The sequence below is a fragment of the Mesocricetus auratus genome, unplaced genomic scaffold (genome assembly GCF_017639785.1).
Source record: "Mesocricetus auratus isolate SY011 unplaced genomic scaffold, BCM_Maur_2.0 Super-Scaffold_15014, whole genome shotgun sequence".
In the NCBI taxonomy this organism is placed as follows: domain Eukaryota; kingdom Metazoa; phylum Chordata; class Mammalia; order Rodentia; family Cricetidae; genus Mesocricetus; species Mesocricetus auratus.
The window spans coordinates 58601127-58622870 of record NW_024429186.1 but is presented as its reverse complement, the minus strand read 5'-3'; the positions used below and the strand labels follow the sequence as shown (position 1 = coordinate 58622870).

General features: G+C 43.2%; 1 pseudogene; it reads right to left on the bottom strand.

Moving 5' to 3' along the window:
- Positions 1–1321: 1321 nt before the first annotated feature.
- LOC121139426 lies at positions 1322–16884 on the bottom strand (annotated as a pseudogene).
- Between the last annotated feature and the right edge of the window lie 4860 nt (positions 16885–21744).

Below are 21744 nucleotides of genomic sequence, written 5' to 3'. Positions count from 1 at the left end.
TCCTTTAAGGCTCCACATGGGGAAAACACGTCCTCCTTTGGAATTTAACCTTAATTTGAACCAAGATCTGTGAAAGAAAAGCACTTTGGTGTATTGTTCCCGCACTCCACCCTTCTCTCCCCTTATCTAAACGCAGCTACTTTTGCTTTTGGATTTTTTTTTCTTAAACTCTTCCAATTCCAAACCACAATGCTTTCTCTGAGTTTAAAATTTATCCTTAATGAGAAGTTAAGGTAGGTGAAAATTCCCCTTTAAAAGTGAGTCATGTTATATACCATTAATTCTGTGCTCTTGAAGCTGCACAAATGTTTGAGCCCTTTGTTCATCTTGCTCAAATTCTGTTATCTCAACTCTGAAGGCTGTTTCAGGAGTGGGGGATCCCGCTCAGTGGCAGAGCACTTTCCTAGCGTTCAAACGCCCTTGGTTTGATCTTCGGCACAGCAAGAGAAGAGGAGGAAAAGAATTTTAAAATGTCCTTATTTCCCCAAAACTTATTTTTCAGAAAATCTTTCCCAAGACATTGGCAAATATTGGAATACATGCATAGTTCATCCTTTACTAGAAGAAGATAAAAATTACATGTAAAAAATATATTAGAAGATCCAGAGTTTGTTGTTGTTTGTTTGCTTGCTTGCTTTTTAACAGTGAAAAGCAGAGTGAGGTGCAATTTGAAAGGCCAGCAATTGAGTCCTCTCTGTTTGCAAGGCCATATACTGCTTCCCACACTTCTGGCACCATAGATACCACGCCCATCCTTCAAATCAAAAGCTGCATCTTGCTCTGCAGTCCCTCCAGACCTGTTTCTGCATGGTAAAGAAACGATCTCTGGTTCAGCAAATACTGCTCAGGTTAATGACTAGTTTCTTTAATGCCACTAACATCTACCACTAAGTCTGTATGCACCCAAATGATTTTCCTTTCTTGACTTTTGTTACACTAAAGAAAAATCACAAACCAAATTCTAATGAAAATATAGACAGCCATTTATTCTAAAAAAAAATGAATCCAAGTATGTACCATGCCCCTGTCAAAATAGCCATCTTCAACAATATTAATATGAAATTTTCTTAGGTAAACAAAAAAATCTGTAGAAAACATCTACAAATTCCTTTGACCAGATGCCTTATTATCTTCTTGTATTATCATATATTTCATTTAATTTGTAATGCTGAAATTAGTTTGGTAGTCATTTTTCTCAATTTGAAAAGGAGGGAAATTTAAAAATATAGAATGTGGGCCTAATACATCTAGAGAATTCGTGATGACCCAAGTAATGCCAAATCAGAGTTATCATTGTTCCCCACCCAAGCCCACCACCAGCTCAGCCCCAACCAACTATTTTAATTAAAATCAGTTTAAGAACATCCAACAATGATAACTCATAAAAAGCATCCCAGCACAGGACAGAGAACTTCAGCAAATGGGATTTGTATGCACAGCTAACAGCCATGAGAACCTCCACCCTGTGGCGAGACACCTGAGCCCAATGGTAAACTCTGCTCCCAAGTTCTCCTGTGAGGTCCAGCGGGAGCTTAGCTCATGTTCGCAGACCATCAACTTCAGTTCAGGTCACATTTGCACACTTCCAGATCTGTAACAGAGAGGAACACACACCATACAGCATTCACAGTAGTTGCCAGGGGTGAGGGAGTGGGGTGCAAGAATCATTTCATTTAACATATTCAACTAAAGTGGGTTTTCTAAGAACAAAACTCAAAATCTCCTAACAGATGTGGCTACCCTTTGATGCAGAAAGCATTCATCCATTATTTGCTGTTCTTGCTCCCTACTTTCTCTCTCACCAAAGCCACAGGGCTGAGTGACGAACACGTCCCGACAAATATATATTGGTGAGATGTGTTTGCCACTCAAACACGTATCTATACTTTCCAACCGCTATGTTTCTGCTTGGACTCTCTCCTTTGCTTGTTCATACTAACCTTTCATGCTTTGGCACCACCATCAATCCCACAGCAGGTTTCCTCATTCCATATCACTGCCTTGATGCGGTTCCATTAAATAAAGAATACTGAATAGCAGAACCAACTAACCGGGGCTCATATGAACTCACAATCATGGAGCCTGTATGAGTCTGTCCTAGGTCCTCTACATATATATGCTATGATTGTGTAGCTTGGTGTTCTTGTGGAACTCCTATCAGCAGGAGTGGGGGCTGCCTCTGACTCTTTTGCCTGCTTTTGAGACCCTTTTGCTCCTATTGCATTGTCTCATTCAGCCTTGATAGGAGGGCATGATTCTGGTATTATTGAATCTTGTTATGCCATGTTTGGTTGATATTGCTGGGAGGCCTGCTCTTTTCTGAAGAGAAACAGAGGGAGGAAAGTTGGATTTAAAGGAGAGAGGAGGTTGGGGGATGAGGCTGCAGGAGAGGAGTGGAGGGACACTTCAGTTGGGATGTGATATGTCAGGGAAGAATAAAAAGTTTTTTAAAAAGAGTAGTGGGTAAAAGTGGAGTGCCACCATGAAAGACACAGCCTGTGCTGGGTGGTGATGAACACTTTGATGGGGAAGCATGTAGACAGAATATTCCGGCAGAATACTTACAGCACTACTTTCAGCAAAGTGCTTCTTCACAAGCATTTGGAGTGAGATGGACTGCAGAGATTAAATGAAGACTTCATTTCATACTTTAGCATATGAAAGAAGACGTGAGTTAAACAAAACTAAAGAAATTCAACACTGTGACACCTTTATCTCACAAAAGGAGAGATTCCCAAGGGAAAAATCCAGAGGATGGGCTTCAAATGAAAATAAAGAGAAAATCCAGTTCTGATCGATGGTTCCTACTTTAAACCTGCAAAGAATTTGCAAGTCTGATAATGGAGCATGGAGGAGAACCCTTCAGAGATCAGGTGTCGTGTTGATTACTTTCTAGTCGAGTAAAGAACGGTTTGCTTTGTCACTCAGTCTTTAACCCCCTTTGCAGCAAAACTTACAAAATTCCTTTAGCTTTTCCTCTTTTTCTGAAGAAAAGTGTCAAGAAAATGCTGCTGAACACGTTCCACACTGAAGAAAAAAATTGGAAAATGTTTAGCACATATGTATTTTACAATATACTTATCAAAGGCTTACAAAAATTTAATTCTTACCATTTCTAACCAATCAGCCATTAACCAGCCAACCAAAGTGCACTGTCTACATTTCGCAGGCAGAAGATTTACAGTCTATGCTTGAGCCAAACCTCCACCAAAACCACTGCCTGACCCTACATTTGATGTTGACCCAAACCAAGAGGGATATTAGAATTGTAAACACTATAGGAGTTCTGGAACCCAAAACCTGACTTGTCTCCCTCAGCATGGTGCCCTGGCTTTGGGGTTGACTGGTTCTGCTGTCAGGCTAAAATGCCTACCATACACCCCCAACTTCTCTGCAGTGCTTCCCAGGCTGCAGCCATTATTGCTGGATTAATGATAAAAGTTCCAAAGTTCATTCCTCCACCCATACTACCACCCTGGTTATTTCCCAAGCCAACTCCACCCCTTCTAGCGTTACCAAACCCACACTGATTTCCCAAAGCCTCCTGGATTACCGCTTCCACTTCTTTCTAGTTGTCTATTGCCATTGTGCTTAGGTTCCGCATTGGATATCTGCATGCGGATTCTTTAACGATCAAATCCTCTCCACAAAGAGGCTGGGCAACCTTATCATTTGTAAACACAGCAAAAGCAAAAGCCGTGGATGGTTTGGAAATAACAACAGACATCTACAGCTTCCCCGTGCTGACAGAAGAACTGGTGAAGCTTTTTGGTCGCCATGCCTTTTGAACAGTGCCCAACAAACAACTCTCTGCTTCGCAAGAGCTCATGTGGGCTTTGCTTAGAACCCAGTTACAGCCACACCTTCGGCTGCCTATCAAACGTCCTGTGACATTGCTTTCACACTTCATAAAGTGAACAAAATCAAACCCTTCCAGTTTTAAGATCTCTCTAGACCTGCACCATAGGACTGTCTCCAAAGTGCTGACAGAGTCCATAGATCCTGTTTGGTTGTTATCAGTGCCCATCCGACACTATTAAATCGGGTATTTTCTGGACTGTTCATTCTACTTTGACCGCTGAAGAAACACCTTTCTCCTCCGTTTCCCTTTTGTTATCTTGACAATATAGACCAGATTTCCTTGGCCAGCATAAGATATGCAAATTTCCTTCCACCAACTAGACACCACTCATAATGGATTCAAGTAGTGCGGGCCACATGCCCTGAAAACTGGGCTGCAACTGTGGACAGCAATACTGGTCCGTGGTCTTTGGTGATATTTCAATGGGCTCATCATTGTCATCTTCTGTTTCCTCGATCTGTTAGTACTCTGCTAGCTTCTAGGAAGCACAATGAGGAAACTGAGGCAACAACGGATCAGAGGTTGGCCAAGCTACTGCTTTGTGCCCACCCCGACCAACTCTTTATATGCCTGTCATTGAAGATTATCTCTACTACTTGTCAGTACTTAATCATACACTGTTGTTGTTATTTAAATTCGTCATGTAGAACAGGCTTATTTATGGAAATTATACACTCACATGGAACAATAAGTCAGCTGTTTGAATACTTTCACCTCTTAGACTCCAAGTCACACTGGTTTTCTTCAAGTTTGCACGGCATTGGGTATGTATTTATTACAAAATTTCTTAAAAGAGAAACGCCCTTATATGTTTTATTGCCTCGCTGCTCTAAAATCTTTCTAAGAGTAATTCCACATAACAGTCTTTACATCATATGTAGATGCTTATCTACATTATATCATTCAGTAGTGGTAATAAGTGGCATTAAAAGCATTTTGTGATAACACAATTATTAGTATAAACCAGATGTGATGGAACACACCTATAACCACAGCTCTAGTGACTGAAGCAGGAGGATTATTAGTTCAAGGGCAGCCTCAGCTACTTATCAAACCCCTGTCTCAAGAAAAAACAATTAAGGGCTAGGGAAGTATCTCTATGGTAGAGTGCTTGCCTAACATATATAAGGTCCTGGGTTTATAAGCATAGGGGTGAAAAGACAAATGTCAAACGAAGCTGAAGGGATGAGGGAACAGCATGGGCTTTGTAGATGTGAGAAGAAAACTATTTGGCAATTGCTGAAAGAGAGAAACAAATGGGACAGAAAGAACCAACGGTAATTCCAAATGCCAAGAGCATCCCCTTAGTAAATGCTACCGTATTTGCAAAACTGTAGTTATGAAACAGGCAAATAAAAATTAATATCCAGAGATAGGGTGTAGAGTTCAGTGGCAAAGCAATCTCCGGCATGCACAGAGCCCTTGGTCCAATCACAGAAGCACAGAAAAATAAATAAAACCACATGTGAGTATGTTCAGAAAAATGTAGAGACGTTGTCCTCACCTGTTGAAATTCCAATATATGAAGATGTGCAAACCGCCGGGTGGTGGTGGCCCATGCCTTAATCCCAGTACTTGGGAGGCAGAGGCAGGGGGAATCTCTGTGAGTTCGAGGCCAGCCTGGTCTACAGAGTGAGTTCCACGACAGGCTCCAAAACAATACAGAGAAACCCCGTCTTGAAAAAACATAACACAAACAAACAAAAAGATGTGCAAACCAATTAGAATATGCCAGACTACCTACTAATCTTGGGGGGGGCATTTCTAGATAAAGTCACATTAGGTAAAACTATAACCAAAAATATTTATTTGAGGTATTTGTTTTAATTACTACTTAAACATTTCTTAACTTCTAAGGAGTCACATAAAATGACAAAGTCAAACATAATCTTTAGCTAATAAAATCACAATATGATAGAATCATAAGAAGTGTAGGGTAAACACATGCCTTTAATCCCCACACTCAGGAGGCAGAGGCAGACCTCTATGAGTCAGAGGCTAACCTTGTCTACATGATGAGTTCTGGGACAGCCAGAGCCACATAGTAAGACCCTGTCTTGAGAAAGACTCCCCTCAAAAAGAAGAAGTTGATTGCTGAACTGTGGTGATGGGAGAATCTAAAAGATAAGAAAACCAACTGTAAAGCATCTAAAATTTAGTCTATATATTTATCATGTAATAGCTACAAAATAATTCATTTACAGTATAAGGAAAATGTGTTCTTGGAGGAAATATCTAGTCAGTTTATATTTTGAACAGCTTTTGTTTTTTTACATTTACAGACTTGATTATTTTGTGCAAGTATATCCTGCAGAGAAGATAAAAAGAAAATATAATAGGGAGATTGTCTTAGTTACTTCTATTGCTGTGGCAAAACACCATGACCAAGACAAGCTATAAAAGAAAGCATTTAATTGGGTTTATGGTTTCAGAAGATCAAAGTCCTTGATGGCAGAGCAAAGGCAAGGCGGCAGGAAAGGCTGAGAATTACATCTGGATCCAAGAGTAAGAAGTAGAGCGAAAGTGCTATATATCATGAGTCTTTGGAAACTTCAAAGTCCACTCCCAGTGATGCTCCTCCCCCAACAAGGCCACACTTCCTAATCCTTTCCAAAGAGTTCCACCAACTGGGGACCACATATTCAAATATATGAGCCTACGGGGCTAGCCTCATTCAGAGACCACAAGTATATTACCAACTTATAATAAGTAAGCCAGTAGCATACCTGGTGCTAGCAACTTAAATAAGACAGCGTCTCACTTCGTTCCATCCCATCCTGAAAGAGTAATTGCTGTAAATAGCATCAGCAGAACAACTGAGATGGGATCCTACCTGTGAGCATCAAGAAGGCTTTCCCCAAGGAGACAGTGCTCAAGCTGACTGTGGGGTTTCAATTAAGGAATCCTTGGTAACTTTCATCAGGATGATTTCTGCTGAAATGAAAGACGAAAGCCAGTTGCAGTGAGCCAATAGGTGGATGTAGACATTGAGACGGTGAATAGAGACAATTTTCCCCAGGAGATTACTTCCTAACTGTTCTGAGAAGATGTAATAATGAATTTTCACATTGCGCAATACAATTACACACTGGTGGTAGCAATACTTCTTCCTTTTCTCCTGGGTGTTAGTGAATAATTGCTCTCCATTTACACAATGTCAATGCCACGAACCTTTCAGTACAAGTTTATCCCTGGGAGAAAGGTTGTAGATAGTGGCACCTTTGCATTACACATGTCTCTTTTCTTCTTTTCATGTCTTGGAGCCTCACAGTCCCTGTTACCAAGCACCCCCTAGTACCTGGTGGCTCTATTACAGCTTCCTTCTAAAAACGATCCATTGTGCTCCAGTGACTCCAGTTTTCAGTCTTTGCTACATGTGTCACCTTTAAGCACAGAATCCTGTTCCACTCTGCTTGTCCATTTTCTCCTCTGCTGGGAGCACAGGAAAACTATAACACTAACATACTTCTGCATTTTCTCTAGTTTTCCAATGTCGTCTGACTATTTGCCAACAATCTTCATCTTAAAATGACTCTCTGGCCAGTGAGATGGTTCAGCGAGTAAAAGTGCTTGTCACCAGGCCTGCTAACTTGGTTAAATCCCTGGAATCCACATGGTGGAAAGAAAGAACAGACTCCACTTCTGTACCAGGGTATGTGCGCAAGTACACATATATACTTAAAAATAAATAGATGTAGCGGGAGGAGCTCAGTCCTGCCTCAACTTGATGTGTTAGGGTTTGTGGAAGCCCATGGGAGACCTGTTCCTGTTCCTTTCTGAATGGAGATGGAGAAGGAATGTGTGGGGAGGGGTAGATGGGGAAGAGGAGAGGAGAGAGAGGAGGGAGAGAAAACTGGTTAGTATGTAAAAAATAAATGAAGAAAATGTTATTTAAATTTAAAAAATAAAAAATAACAAAAACAAAAAATCAATTAAAAACATCCTATCTCACCTCTACAACATTCTATTTTTTCACTTTCAACAACAGTTTTCCATAATCACTCCAGCTCTCTAAAATTCATTTGCACTCGGGAATCTCTTAAAAACACTAAATTGCAAGTCGTCATATGTATGTAGAGGACCTGGTACAGACCTGTGCAGGCCTGTGCAAGCTGCCACAGTACCCGTGAGTCCAGATGAGCTTAGGAGCTCTCCATTTGTAGTACTGTCTAATCCAAACTGTAGACTTTAACTGTGCAGAGAGTGAGCTGCATTATACATGTGAGTTTTACTCACGTGATGATATTAGCACGTGGTTTTCTGCCCTTTCAGAAACACAAATATGCTAGACTAAATAGTACCAAGATCTTAAACTCCTCAAGGGTACCAATAAATTACTAGATGGCCTTTAATGGATAATTAACCAAAGTTTACAGAAAAATAAAATGCCATCATAACTGTGACCTCAAATATATACAAATACATAAAATATGGATGAAAAAGTACATTTTAAACTTGAACACAGAATAATTAAGAGGCCCTTGGAGAAATAGCTAAGGCTCGTGACTTGGGAATACAACATGGAGCTGCTTTTTGTTTCTGGTGATAACACCGTTTGCAGAGTCAGTGTGACTCAGCCTCTGAGAACTGCTGTAAAACTCAGACATGACACAAAGTAGAATACAAGAAAACCTGAAGCATCTGGGACAGGGAGTTCCCAAGAGGAGCTGAAAACACACTAGGCTGAGTCGGCTGTGAGGCTGTGATCTCCCTCTGGAGTATTTGCTGATTCAGGGATTGAGCTGTGTACCATACCTTAGTTTGTGCAATCTCTAGGCTGGGACTAATGAAAATGATGTTCTGGGTTAAATTCAGCAACAATAACACGGGGGGGGGACGTTGCAAGTATTATAGAGGGTTGCCAATGTTTCCCGTACCATTTTCTTTCTAGGCCACTGGCTGATCTCTGAGAGGTTAAGACAGCCTTGTAAAGCTCTGAGACACAAACACTAAGAAAAAGCTAAGAAAGTAATCGCTAGTCCCATGGAACAAAGGAGATGAAAATCGGAAGTCTCATTAAAGAGAAATGTAGTATTTATCTAGATCTTGGAATAGCTATGCTCTTCAAGGAAGGCTAAATTAATTATAACTAGGCCAGTTTTAACTGCAAGGTGTCTCAAACTCTTCCACAGCAAATTTAACTCTCTTTAGACAATATCCTAAAATCACTACTGTTTTTCCAGCCAATATTTTTCATTCAATTAAAAATATCCAAGAATGCCAAGAAATAAATTTCTCCACTAAAAGTCAAGAGATAATAAAAGGGAAATAGAAATAGATCCAGATATTGTAATTATCAGATGCAGACTTTTTTGGAAAACTTAGAACTCAAAAAAACAAAAAAGGACCAAAGCCTGAGGATGCAGCTTAGTAGGTACAGTACGTGTCTACTGTGTATCACGTCCTGGGTTTGATTCAGAGCATATCATAAATGGGGTATAGTGGTGCACACTGTATCACCAGCACCTGCGAGACAGAAGCAGCAGGATTAGGAGTTCAAAGCCATTCACAACCACACAGAGAATTTGAGGCCAGTCAGTGATATTTGATATCCCACATAAAAAATATATGTATCTCAGGGCTAGGGAGCTGAATCAGCAGTTAAGAGCATGGATGGCTCTTGTAGAAGACTCGAGTTCAGTTCCTGGCATCCACATTTGGTGCGGTGCATCTGCATGTAACTCCCGCTCCAGGAGATCTGATATGTCTGGTCTTAGACATTGTGGTGGACCCCCTTAATCTGAGCATTTGAGAAATGGAGACAAAAGGAACCCTAGTTGGAGGCCTGTTCCAGACAATCACACAACAAGGAAACTGAGACTTCAATAGATAGTTTTAGGAGCAGATTAGAACCAGGCAAAAAGTGGCCTTGGGAACTGAGAGAGAGCCACTGGTGCCACTCAATTAAAGAGAAGAAAGAGAATGGCAAATCTATAAAACATCAAAGGCATGTGGGGTGTGATAAGGTTTATTGTGTGTGTGGTGGTTGGAGTCTGAATTCAGAAAAATCTGAGCTAGCCTCTGTATGTGAAGTGATACCTACCTTGAGAATCTCCCGAACCAATGAAAGGTATGTCACCAATTCAAGAATCTAGAAATCACAGAGTATATCCTAGCAAAACATCACCTAAAAACAAGTGTAATATGTGTCTGAGTCTCACAGTTTGTAGAATTTAGGGAGGGGCAGGGAGGCCACTGTGTCCCGAACCCTGGTCTGAAGGACAGATGTGTAGCATCTGCCTCAGACGGAGATGCAAACCAGAGTGCTGACAGGCCCATCAGTAGTTTTCATCTAGCTCCTGGTAACATCCGTTACTGTGATGGGAGGAGCAGAAACATGAACACAAACTTCCTGCTCTGTTGTCCTGGAGAACCTGCTAGAATCTGAGGGAGGGGCTGGGAAACTGAGGAAAAACTCATCAGCATTCCAGACCTCACACTAAGCACATAGTAGCGGTCACTGGAGGAATTTCAAGTGTACTGTGCACTGAACATTACTAGGGCAACCCATTTACCTCAAATACTGACTGAACTAAGACTCGAAACTAAGAATCTGAGAGAAAGAGAGGAAGTCATATCTGGGATGTTTACCTCAGGTTTTAATTTTCGTTATATATAAAACACGTGTCATTTATTGTTTTAAGAGGAGGCAATACATTAAAAGAAAAAAATCCATGCAAAAATAAAATAAAATAGTCAACAGAACTTGATCCAGAGATTACTAAAATCTTGAGAGTACCAGCAACTAGAATAAGAGAAAAAAACTTAAAGGTACAGATGCTAAACGGTAAGACTAAGACTATCAGGGAAACAGAAATCAGAAACAAGAGATAGCATGTTTTAATTTCTATGAATAAAAAGACACCAACAACCTAGCCCAGGACTCCATCGGAATCATGACAATTCAAGAAGGGGTGAGCTACAGATGGGAGAGAGAATGAGATAAGTAAGTGTTGACTTGAAAAACACACATCACATGAAACAAAAGGAACATTTTGTTCAAAACCAACGTATGCATTGCTATTAAAAGTCAATTGGTGGAAACCAGGTGTGGTGGCACACGCCTTTAATCCTAGCATTCCAGAGAGAGAAGCAAGTGGATCTCTGTGAGTTCAGGGGCAGCCTGGTCTACACAGCAAATTTTAGGACACCCAGAGCTGTTACACAGTGAAACCCTGGAAAACAAAACAAAAGGAAAAGGAAGTCAGTTGGTGGGCTCAAAGGAGCTAATGGAGTGACTTGGGGGAAATATTCATCCATATGCTTGTTTGGTGTTGAGATGTCCACTATTTCCTGAAATAACTGCTCAGTCTTCCGTTTCGTGGGGATTGCACCCTGTGATCCACTAATTTCTACCCTTTGTACCTCAGTCTGCCGTCTGTAAATGTGGAAAAGGTGTCTCTCACCCATGCTTAAAGTAACTCTGTGATCCTCCAATTTAACAGAAATGCTTTATTCTGTGAAAAATAGTCCCACGCTAACTATCCTTCAGAAGTCATGGTTTCGTTTCTAACCAGACCTAGACTCTTCTAAGGAAACCTCACTGTGAATTTCTCAAACAAGCCCTGTGATCTTGTAGGGACACATACATCCTCATTTTATGCTACAGGATAAAAAGGTGCTTTTCTTTCTTCTGGAGGGAACTCGGCTGTTTAACCACATATCACTGTGGAAACTTCAGTCTTGAGAGTGTGGGCCTTGCTTGTATTCCATGTAAGCTCTCGCTCTGAATGCTACCCTAGAAATGATGTGTCTGCCTTGGTAAGAGCTGGCCAAAAAGAGCCGGAGGCTCTTTTAATAGTGCACAGCAGTGTTATCAAAAACTGTGATCTTTTGAATAGTAATTAAGGTGAGGTTGTAGGTGGAGTAATGGGAAATGTTGACAAGAACACATTAATTAATTGCAGGTATATGAGGGGTGACTCAATGGTGAAAATGACTTTCAATTTTTGAATGACTAAGAGAACAAAAACATGAAAATTAGGAAGGGAGCCTTGTTATTGAAAAATGCTTATATTTAAATATGTGGGTTATCTATCAAATACCATGTAGACACGTATGAAAATAAATTGGGAGTTCTTATTTTTAAAAACATGAGTGTGGACTGTCAGCTATCTCTGTGGTGGCACAAGCCATGAAACAAAGGAACAAAGACCTTGCCAATATCCCCTAGCAAGGGTACACTGACAGTTGAGTGTGTTGGTTTTATTGCTTGTTGAAAATAGGAGAGACCACACATGGAGGAAACTGGGCATTTCTGTTTAAGGGTGTCAGTACAGGATTGAAGTTTGTGGTAGGTGATTGGTGAAAAGTTCAGAACATAAACCTTGAGTCAGAAGCTGTAGGAATGGGACAGTTGGGTATCTAAATAAACCTTAACTTGGAAAAGAAAAATCGACAATGAAGCTAAAACTATAATTTGTAAAGAATCAGGAGTTCTTATGTGGAGTGGTGGAATGTTTACTGTTTTGTGGTTTTCCCAGGTACCTTGTTCTTATCTGGGCTTAGACAAAAGATTACAAAGTGTGCTTGTTTTGTCCAAGTCTTCTGTGGTTACAGAGTGGCCTCATCCAGTACTGGTGTTTGGAAAAATCATTTGTTGGATGAGTTGCCCCTGGAGAGGAGACAGGACTCCTCCACCCAGATATAGTGGAGTTTGTGTTGGTATAGAATTAGAAATAGCAAGTTAAAGCAGGGAAAATTGAGGGTCAGACCATTGGTAAAATCATCTTTCTTACCAGTGAAGTTAGTAAAAGATCCTAGTCGGAGGTTTATGTCAGCTAAGACTTTGTTTGGTGGTTCCAAAAAAAGATGCTCCCTTTACTAAGTCACCTATTGTATTAAATTCCAAAGTGTCACTTTTGCTATGTATCATGAATTTGCCAAGGATTCAGGCAGGTTCATCCTTTTAGACTCTAAAAAAATGGAATATGTTGCCATCCTTTTATGAGTGGTACAAGCAAATCTTGCTCTTGGAATACTTAAGCTGGGTTAAATGCTATGTAATACAAATATTTTTTAACCTTTATTTTAGCTTTGGAATTGCATCTCTCAGAGGAAAAATAAAATTGCCATTTTCCTAAATTAGGGACAATACCCACCGTCAGACAGAATCCTTCCATTGCCACAGCAAAGGAAATCAACAGTCCCATCCACCACCAGAAAAAAAAGCGGGCTCCCCCATCCTCTGGAATTCTGTTTACATGTGTCTAAATTGCTAGATACTTGGCTCATTCCTGGCATTAGGTGTGACGAAGAGACAACTCACTCAGCTGCAGCAGAGGCAGCAGCAGCCGCAGATCTGTGCATACCATAGCCCATGCTCTTGGAGCATCAAAAGGAGATGAAGCCTGATTAACCATTTTGAAATCTATCGGATGAGGAGAAGTCCTTACAAAACAACTTTTATACGCTTTAATTAAAAACGTGTTCCGGCAGCTCAGAGCTGAATGGGCTTCAGGGGGAGCGGGGCTGAGCCGGTTGCTATGACGACACCAAATCTTTTCACGCCAGGCCCTTCCTCAACACACTAGCTCGCCCCCACCACTAATTTGCTTCTGTACCATCTTTCACTCCCTGGGTCTGTCCCCTGGCCTGGGAGGCTGTAAGAGGCTCAATGCCTTCTGATGTCTTTGCTGTGGGACTTCTCCCTTGTTTGGGGGCAGGGGCAGGGAGTCCTCTTTTTGACCCTCACCTTTCTCTATGCGCTGTTCCTTTAAAGAAAAAGTTACTACTGAGCTTAAAAATTATTTATTATTTTATTGCAAAATAGTAATCACTGTTTACTACACTTTTGTTACAAATCCAATTTACCAATCCTGAGTGTAGATGAAAAGAATGAAGTCCAACAGCTTTTACATTTCAAGTCACTGGCTGCCTGAATCTCCAGGGATGCTTTCCCCGTGCGGGATGGCTCTCTTCTCTGTTGCTGAGGATGCACTAGAGAGAGGGCTCTGTTCTACTCCATTAGTGTCAAGCTGTGCTTTCTCTTCCTTAAAAAGATTTCTTTGTGTTTTAGTGTTTGTCTGCATGTGTAGTTGTGCATTACATGGGTGCTGGGAACCACACCCTGGTCTTCTGCAAGAACAAGTGCTCTTTACTCCTGAGCCCTCTCCAGCCCCAAGTGTTTTACTCTTAAAAATCTCATCTTATTCCATAAACAGCACCATCTGGTTACAATTTTAAGTCAAGCCAGAGGTAGTGACACATGTCTTTATTTCCAGTACTTGTATGTCTAAGGTGGGAGAATTCAGAGTTTGAGGACAGCCTGAGCTATATAGCGAGACCTCATCTCAAAAACTGTAAGTAAACAGAACACTTTAAACTATATGTTGCATGCAGATGCTAACAGCTGGAGGAGTGGGGTTACCTTACTTTACTTTAGAAGTCTTTTTAAAATATTCTTAAAATTGCGCTTGGCATACAGGGAGTTCAACAGTACTTTCACAGTTCCCAGTTACATAGTGGAATCAGGGATTGGGTGGGACTGGCCCCTCTTAGGACACAGCAGCCACTTCGAGGGAGCTAGTATCTTTGTATTCTTATACTCAGCGAATTTATATAGACTATGATATTATTCTACAGTTTCTTAATGTTGCTCTTTGAGTCATCAGAGGCCCCACAACCTTTCACTTTGTAATTCCACTTTAATCTCTCACCTGTTCTGTTATATAGAATGAATTAGGGAATAGAATATAATGGAATTCAATATCCCTAGTTTCCCCGAATAGAATGTAATGGAATTCAATATCCCTAGTTTCCCCTATAACTTAGTTTATTGTTGTTATGACTGTAACTGTCACTGAGAACTGTTTGTTTCATGAAACAAATATCGTCTCTCTACTGCCCTGACTCAGCAGAGATGTTGCCACCCAAGAGTCAGGTGCCACCTGAGGAGCTAATCCTTGCTCTGCTGTGGTCCATCCGGCTGTCACTACTATGGAGAGAAGTGAATCTTTCTATGTGTTGGGTGCCCGAGGTCCAGTTCTCAGTCTAGGACTTCAGGTCATAGTGTTCTTTCTGGATCCAGCTTCCATATACAGAAGTCTTATCTCTCTGAAGACCTAAAGAGCTTCCTTGGACTATTTACTATATAAAACGATGAGAGGCCACATGTATGTCTGAGCCATAGAACAAATACTGTGAAATGTGTCCCTCACAAAAGACATATTACTTCTAAATGAATCAGTGCTTTGAGTGGTTTCCACATTATTGCTTATAAACTAAGAAGCCACTACATCAGAGAAAGAGAAAGAGTGTGCTAAGAAAGGGAGGAAAAAAAGAAGGAAGGAAGGAAGGAAAGAAGGAAGGAAGGAAGGGAAGAAGGAAGGAAGGAAGGAAAGAAGGAAGGAAGGAAAGAAGGAAGGAAGGACAGTATCCAATGTCTGGTCAACACAAATGTTCTGTTAAAAGTAGACAGGTGGCATGGCCTAGCTCTGGGTGGTTTATCTCATAAACAGACTGGATCTCTTATAGAGAATACTGATGCTATTTGAAGGAACTTGAAATTTAACTTTATTTTTCTTCGGTTAGTATAAAGAAATCAATACTTGTCTACGTCATGGGTGTTTCCCCCCAGTAGAATGCTTGTCTGGATCAATCTTAGGTGGGTCCTAAGGAAAGTGCATTTAAATTGTCTGGATAAATAGGCAGAGTTAAGCTTTCAGGTGCCCCAAACAAGTTTGAGACAATAAACACTTCAAAGAGGCACACCTGAAATATCAGCCAATTTCATTTTAAATGGAGGAGGGGTGGGAATCAGTCAGCAAAAATGTCCTACACCATAAATGTAGAGCTGCTTAATCACACACAAACTCACCAGGTAGATCTGGCTTGCAAACACTCCGAGGAAGTGGCCTTACCGGAAAAGTGAACTGAAGACAGAATGGCTTTTTTTTTTTTCCTGTAACTGTATCTAGAGTCCCATAAATGGCAGAGTTTTCCAGGCTGGAGTGTGCTTTGGGACTGCACTTTACATAATACTAAATTCTCATCTTTCCTGAAATGTTTTATGTCTTCTCCCTGCCTAATCCTCTTCCAGGGCCAAAGACATCTACATAGAAATTAGAATTTTTTGTTTAGTAACTCTTCCATCCTGTGATCGATGGCTCACCTGAAGACAAGTAATCCTGTATGTGTGTTCTAGCACTAGGCAGGTTGTTTATGGGAGGGAACCAAAGGGCTGTCCTGTTGCTTCTGCGGTGGGAGCACAGCAGTCTCCCACATGTGCAAAATATATGCCAGGATTTGAGACAAAGATTAAACCTTCACTTTATGTTGCAAAGGCAGTTTATGAAAGGTGACAGCAGGAGTCATTTGCACTACATGCAAATGAGACTGTCACAAAGATTCAAATACAGCTTTAATAAGTTAAGGGTAAATGTCCAGAAACCACTTTTTCTTCATAACCTCTAATCTCTGGAGTTTAGAACTCAGGTAGAAAATAGAGCTTAAGCCGGGTGTACAGTGCACACTTGGAACCCATGCCCTAGGAAGGCTGAACTGGATCATGAGCTGGAAAGAGAATTTCCCATACAGTTCTTCATTAAGCACACAGAATATCCTCAAGGTAGATGCTTTGCATATTTTTTAAGTAAATGGAAAGCGAAAAGATTGCACTCCCCAAGAGGAAAATGTTTTCACGTGCTCTATTAGGTTGAAAAGAATAGAAAGGAGAAACTGGCTTTTTAAAAATTTTATCTGTAACAATGTTTTTTTTTTCTCCTCTTCTCCAAATACTTAGGCCTGAAAACTAAAGGGTAGTGTGAGGTCCAGGAAAATAAATTTGTGTAGGTTTCTTCATGTGGAAAGGAATTAATTAACAAAAGCCCCGTGTCTCCTGATGAGACTAATAGCTGGCTGGAAGTCTTAACTCTGACACACTTTTCTAAGTTTACCCCAAACCGGCAGGTCAGCATTTCCTGTTTTCTTGCTGTGGGTTCTTGCCTGAAGATGTAAGGGTCTCCTGGATACCCCTCAACACAACTACTCTCTGTGGTTTGCTTGAAGGTTGAAATAGCCATGATTGATTGGTGAGAAATGACTCATCCGTACCAGAGTATTTATTGCTGCTTAAAAAAACGAACAGCACCTTATATTCCGAGTTTAATTATTCTTCATCTAACTGAATTAAAACTTCAACGTATGCTTTCCCCAACTTGAAGAGTGGGCTTCTGCTGGGAGCTCCATCATGACCACAGCTGATATATTAGAAAACAAGCTAAACAAACTATGTAACTATGTTAATATCTTTACAGGGATTCAAAGTTAGTCTCTCTCTCCCTCTCTCTGTCTCTCTCTGTCTCTCTCTCTCTCTCTCTCTCAGACACACACACACACACACACATACACACACACACACACAGGGTCAGGCATTGATGATGCTGGAGAGGGTTGAAGGGGGCAGGGACTGCAGTAGAACCTTGGAATAGCACCTGCACCAGTGTGGGCAATGTCCTAGGGAGGTAGTGCCTGCACAATGCCCAGACTTTTCCAGCCTACTGCAGGACCCAGTGTTCAGTCACCCCGCCCAGACTCCTGGGCGTCTTTTCCAGGATGGCTAGCCTGAAAACCAATGGGGAGATCCTCAGGAGAGGGCTGGGAGGGCTGGCTGCGTGCTCAGGACTCTGAGGTGGAGGGGCGCGGTCAGGACCACGGGAGCTGGGTGCTTGGAGCCAGGGCCACTGGGCGGCCCCCTGCCTGGCGCGCCCCGGATGCCTGGAGCTGGCTGGTGACCTCGGGAGGCCGAGAAGGAGCAGAGTAAACACAGCGCTGCGGGGCCCGCCCCACCTCTGCCGGCTCTGGGTCCCTTCGGCGTCGCCCAGCCCGGACCCCGCCCCGGGGTGTCGAAGCCTGGACTGGCGGGCTGGGACCGCACCCCAGTGCGGGTCCCTCGGAGCGCGCCTGGCTGTCCCGCCCCGCCTGGCCGGGCCCCTCGGGCGGGCTAGAGCCCTGCTTTGCTCTTTTCGTTGGCCAAGCACAATTGTGTTATTGGAGATAATGAATTCAATCCCCATCAAAGGGCATTAGGCTTGCCCGGGCCCTGGAGTTGCTGGTGCCTTTTTTTTTTTTAAACTAGAAATGAAAGGCTGAGGAGAAGAAGAAAAAAAATTCTCTGGGGGAGCCTTTGCCCTGATCGCTGCTTTTGAAGTGAAGGGGCCCGGGCATTGTTGTTCACCTCGCGGCCCATAAGGCTGAAGAAAGCCCGGGCTTTTGATGGGCTGAGAACCGCCTCGGCAATGAGCGCCACGTCGGGCCGCACGGCCTGCTGGCAGCATATGTCTCAGGGCACCCGGGCACCGTCTGGCGGGCGGGCGGGACCGTGGGGCTGGCGGGAAAGAGGCTCGGCCCCGAGGGCTTGGGGCTGGACCCAAGGCCAGCACCCAGATCCGGGGACCCTGGAGCTTGCCCAAGACTGAGACCCGAGTGCCTCCTACGGATTCGGTGGGGTGGCCGAGGGGTTCAGGCAGGAACCCACCCTTCCTTCGGGAAAGTAGGGTTCTCAGCGAAGGAGGCAGGCCCAGCTGGCTGGAGTCATCCTTCCTCAATACGGAACCCCAGTTTGAGGTGTGCACCTCAAAAAGGGACAGTTGGGGGGTTTCCACATAGGACTATGGATGCACGCCCTGCACGAGGCAGACTCTCGCCCGGGAGTGAGCCGGCTGCAAATTTCTCAGGCATCCAGGGCACTGGGTCACCTTTTGTAAAAAACTTGTTGCGGGCATTTATTTTCATGTCCCAAAGTGAACTTGCCCCCACCTGGATCTATGCGTTCACCCTTCCTTCCACCCCAGGCCTCCTCTGAACAGCTCTTGGGTTGCAGAATTGGCCATGATAACCCTACAGCTCCTCTCAGGTCCTCCCCATCGCGGACCTCCTCCCTCTCCCCAAGGATCCGGGTTATCCGCCCCATTAATATATTAGCCAGGCACAACACAAAGGAAGCGCGTGTCGGCAGAAGGCCTTGTGACTCCAGGGAGAGGCCAGGAAACCTGGACGATGCCCTGCCCACTTCTCAGCTCTAAGCAGACCCAGCCAGTGGATCGGCCTCCACCTGGGGAAAGCTTGGGAGGACGTGGCGGAGCTGCGGCTCACAGCTGAGCTCAGTGGCAATGGGGTTGGAGTTCGTAGCTGGCCTCCTAGGAATGAAGCTCAAAGTCCCAAGTGGGACACAGAGTTGGACAAACGTCCCAGACACCCAGTCAGTGCAGAGAAAACCAGTGTTGGAGAGCACAGAAGACACCAAGCACCTATTTCCTCCCTCATGCAAAAGGGACTAAAAATCACATCTACAAACGAAACAAAACCCCAACAGAGACCATTATATTTTCCTCATTAAAGGGAAAGAAAGAAGAAAAAGAACATCTTAGCGTGAGGACTTGATTAGACAAACAACTTCTGCAGAGAGGGGAAACAGCCTAGGAGGTTTCCAGTCAATTCATCGTTCCCTATCCCCCACCCCCCGCAATGCCTCGAGGAGTGGAGGGGAGACCTTATTTGCAGGTGGTTTCTCTTAGCTCCAAGGCGGGCAGCACCGGATGTGTTATCCTTAAGAGCTTTGGGAAAATAGAAGGCGACCTCACCAGTAGAACTTTGAATCAGGTTTCCCCGGATGTCCCTAGTCGGGTTCGGAGCGGGATCTCAACCGACTTGCCTCTCACCTGGGTTCTCAAGTGCAGAACACAGCCCTTTCTTTCCCGGATTTGAAGCGACAGGATCGCCATCCTGTCTCTAAATCCCAAACTGACTACAGTTTTAGCGAACTTCAAAGTGTCCTGGGGGAGTATCTGCGAGCCTCGGCTCTGGGGACTGCAGGGAGGAAGTGAGCGTTAGGTGTGTAGCAGTCGCGGCCATAGTGATTGGAGGGAGCCTGGGGAAGGAGAGGAAAGGAAGGCTGAAGGAATGAATCCCCCTGGACAGGTCTTTCGGTGTTGGGAGCGGGAAAACGTGTGTTTTACGGGTGACAACTGAACTTCTTAGGTGTTCTCCCGGTCCCACAAAACCTCCGAAAAGGGCTGGAGAATGGGGGTGGGGGGCCTGAGGGTTGCATTCCCAGCTGTGCAAAGTTCAATGAATGGGGCAGGCAGGCCTGGGAGGTAAAAAGAGAAACACCAATGGAACCATTACGTCCCGAACTTAACTGTTCGGAAGGAAAAGAAGATTTAAAGCAATCTGTTGTTAAATGCATTTAGACGCATGAAATAGTAACCTTGGGCAGAAATAAAACTCGCTAACGCCTACTTTTAAAACCCTCTCTCCACAGTAGACTGACTCTGGGGTTGCTGTGAGCTTTGCTATGCTGTTTTGCTCTTACTAAATTCTTAGTCTCATGAGACTCTTTTGGGGTTTAATTACTCTTTCAATTTGGGTAGTTTTTATACCTAAATTTCAGCATAATTTGATTATCTATTTAGGTCAGGGTGGCTTATAATAATCTCTTTTTGCACCCAATTATCTCGAATCAAGAGGGCATTCTCTTAGCTGCATTTAGTTGCAAAACACAGCCACAATGCAGGCAGTTAATCTTAAAGACAATTTTTTAAACTTTTAACTTTATTAAATACATACTAAATAATTTAAGCAATTCTATTTTTCAATGAGTTATTTCCTCTCTTGACATATTGAAGTGTCACATTAAAATACATTATAGCTAAATGTTCTATGATATGACTGCTAAATCAACAGAAAAGCAATTGATCTGGAGGAAAGGTTAATTAATTTGGGCTACAGGTCTCCTGCTTTCGTCTGCAATGAAAAGAATTTCTATTGATCTCGGTAGATTTTTTTGTAAAGAAACTTAATAAGCATTTTCATGAAACTGAAATCAATATTTTAAACGACAAAACAACAGAATTTTATAATTTTATCATTCTTGGAATGCTCTCCTGTAGTGGCTCGTTCAAAACGGTTAAACTCAAGAAAAAGAAGTCTTAACCTATTCAAAGAAATCCGCCTTTTGAAAAAAGAAAACGTACATTAAGAACTTCACTAGTATATGCCTGTTTTCATCGCATCATTCCCTATTTATGTATTCTGCAGTGCAGAGGGCCACGAAGTCACAATAGAAACTAAATTTTATCTCTGAGATTTAAGGTGGTCTCAGCCGATCTCCAGAAACCAGGTTGAACTGCCCTCTGCTTCCGAGTTGTTTGGTTCCTCCCCGAATAGACCTTCCTTATCTATCTTAGGCTCTTTTTGTTTTATTCATTTTTTAATCGCGTTTAAAAAGGTTTCAGGGTTGAGCTTCCAAACACAAGGTGAAAAGTAATCATTGACGCTGTGCACTCTCTCCCCAAACGCTTTTTTCTGTGTTACTGTTTGCTCCGCGGTGGTGGAGGGATCAGAGGGCCCCTGGAGCTTTCCACTCGGGTCAGTTGGAAGCTTTTCCCCCCCTCTTTGCTGCCCCCGCTTCCGGCCCCTCCCCCACACAGCGCAAAATTCCTAAAATCTCGGCTCGAGGAGTGGACTGCACCCTGTATGTTCCCTGTCTGGCCGAGGGAGCATCGGCGAAGCAGTCAGTGGTCGGGGAGCAAAGCAGGGCCGAGGCGGCGCTCTCGGGAGGGTCCCTGCTCGTCCCTGGAAGCACAGATGTTTTCTTCCTGGCCCGAGCATGGCACCCTGGTTGGCGATCCCGCGTTTGTGTGTTCGGGTTTCCGAGTAAGGGATTACGCAGCGGGAGCGGCTCGGCCAGGCTGGCCGCGGGGTGGGCCCGAGACACGGCGCCCGGCCTCCTTTGTTGACTTTTAGGTCTGTGGCTCAACAGAAGATTTATTCGCTAGGAGGGGAAAATGCCCAAACAATGAAGAACTAACTGCATTTGTCACCTCGGGATGCTTGCACGGTCCGCTCTGGCCCCTCTTCCCCAGCAACCATCTGTCCCGGGC